The sequence below is a fragment of the Condylura cristata genome, unplaced genomic scaffold (assembly GCF_000260355.1).
Source record: "Condylura cristata isolate star-nosed mole 26May11 unplaced genomic scaffold, ConCri1.0 scaffold00048, whole genome shotgun sequence".
NCBI lineage: Eukaryota > Metazoa > Chordata > Mammalia > Eulipotyphla > Talpidae > Condylura > Condylura cristata.
In genome coordinates, this window is record NW_004567149.1 from 433,700 (window position 1) to 436,077 (window position 2,378).

The following is a 2,378-nucleotide window of genomic DNA, read 5'->3' on the forward strand; positions in this document are numbered from 1 at the left end:
TGCTGGCGTCGCTCCCCAGAGGGACTGGACATGTCAGGGCGGGAGAGCAGGTGCCGCGTGGCACTAGCAGTGCCGGTGTCCCAGGGAAGCAGCTCGGGCCTGGGGAGGGAGTGCCCGCGCCATGGCGGCAGCCGGCCCGCTCCCGCCGTCTCTCCAGGGCTGGGGCAGCGAGTGGACACGGGAAGAGCTGACCCCTGTGGACGCGGCGTCGGCCTCGCATGAGGTGCAAGTGACCGCCCGCAGCCAGCTGCCCGGCTCTGAGCTCCAGGCCGGCTCCCAGCTCCCGGCCCAGTGGATAGCGTGGGGGTGAGGAGAGCTGCGCTGGAGGCCACAGGGGCCCGACCCCCACGCCTGGCCTTGGGACAGGGCCCCTCCCCGCTTCTCTTTGGAAGGAGTAAACTTTTGGGGTGAGCGACAGCAGCTGCCTTGGGGGAGGTCCAAAGCAGGACCCGTCTCTTGGAGTCTAGTGATTACTTGAAAATGTTAAAAATACCTGTAACCATGGAATTGTCTAGATTTTAAATCAATAGGTTTTTTTAAAAAAAAAAAAAGAACAAAGAAAATAGCATGTTGGGCCACCGTGGGGTGCAGCGGATGGGGGTGCAGCACTGTGAGGTGTCCCCGCCATGCAGCACGAGTCTATCCTAGCCAGGGAGGGACCCCAGGGGCAGCAGACCCCCTGCCTCCCCGCTGCCCCTCAGCAGTGTGTTTCAGTGGATCTGCCTGTTCTGGTCACCACTGTGTCTCTGGAGTCCTCTCACCACCACCCCCACCTCTGACCTGTCCCCCAGTTCTGTGTGCATAAACAAATACATCTTTTTTAAGAAAATAGCATGTCACATGCAGAGGAACAGCCACAGGGTCACTGCCCACTCTTCCTCAGGAACCAGGTGAAGCCAGCAAACCAGGTAACCCAGATGGAGCAGGAGACCAGGTAACCCAGGTGGCGCAGGAGACCAGGTGACCCAGGTGGGGCAGGAGAGACCAGGTAACCCAGGTGGGCAGGAGACCAGGTAACCCAGGTGGACAGGAGAGACCAGGTAACCCAGGTGGAGCAGGAGACCAGGTAACCCAGGTGGGCAGGAGAGATCAGGTAACCCAGGTGGAGCCAGGTGGGCAGGAGAGACCAGGTAACCCAGGTGGAGCAGGAGACCAGGTAACCCAGGTGGGCAGGAGACCAGGTAACCCAGGTGGGCAGGAGAGATCAGGTAACCCAGGTGGAGCCAGGTGGGCAGGAGAGACCAGGTAACCCAGGTGGAGCAGGAGACCAGGTAACCCAGGTGGGCAGGAGACCAGGTAACCCAGGTGGGCAGGAGACCAGGTAACCCAGGTGGGCCAGAGCCTGCACAAGGCCATCTTGTAAAGTTTAAAGAAGACGGATCTGTCCGTGTGGAATTCTCCATCCAGCAGAGACATGCTGATTCAACACGAAACCCAGTGAATGGCATTTTATAAATCAAATTAGGAGCCTGTGTCAGGCACAGACACACTGAAGAGCTGTGATGGACCGTGACAGCAGAGGCGAACAGATTTCCAGGCAGGGATGGAAAGAGCCCTGCTGTAACAGTGCTTAAGTCAACAAGGCGCTTTCGGGCCCTCACTGGGGGCGCAGCGGGTTAGAGCACAGCACTGCAGGCTGGCTGCAGCCGCTTCACCCAAGTTCAATCTCTGCCCCGGAGGGGACCCCCAAGGCGTGGCAGACCCCTCCTGTCTCCCCGCTGCTCCCCTCAGCAGTGAACTTCGCCCGTCGGTCTGTTCTGCTCCTCGCTCTGACTCTGGTGAAGCCCCTCACGGCCCCTGCACCTGTGGCCTGCACCCCAGTTCTATGTGTATCAATAAATAAATCTTTAAAATATAGATAAGGTTTTTATCTTGCTTCTTCATTTCCTTAAAAGCTAATTAATTGCCTGATTAAAGCAAAGTCACGGATAACAAAGATAAAATGGTTCGTTTAGAAATGCAATAAAGAAAAGCCAGCAACTGAGAAACTAAGAACAGATGGGGGGGCCGGACAGTGGCCAGCACGGGAACAGGTCAGACTCCGGGCGGTCGGTGCGCGAGTCCTGCACGCCCAGCCGCAGGTCGCAGACCATGAGGAAGCAAAGTCACCACCCTGCTTGCGAGAGACGCTTCAATCTAAAGCAGCCCGTGACACAGACCATGACGAAAACCCGCGTCCATGAAAACACGAATCATGAAAAGCGGGAGTGGTTCTATTAATAGCAGCGTAAACAGGCTGCAGGACGAGCCGTTTTGCCAGAAGTACAGAGGGACATTTCACAACCAGAACGGGCCGGTGCTCCAGACGCCGAAACGCCCCACAGGGTGGTTTCAAAACACGCGGGGGAAGGACAGCACGGAGGGCCCAGATGGGCCTG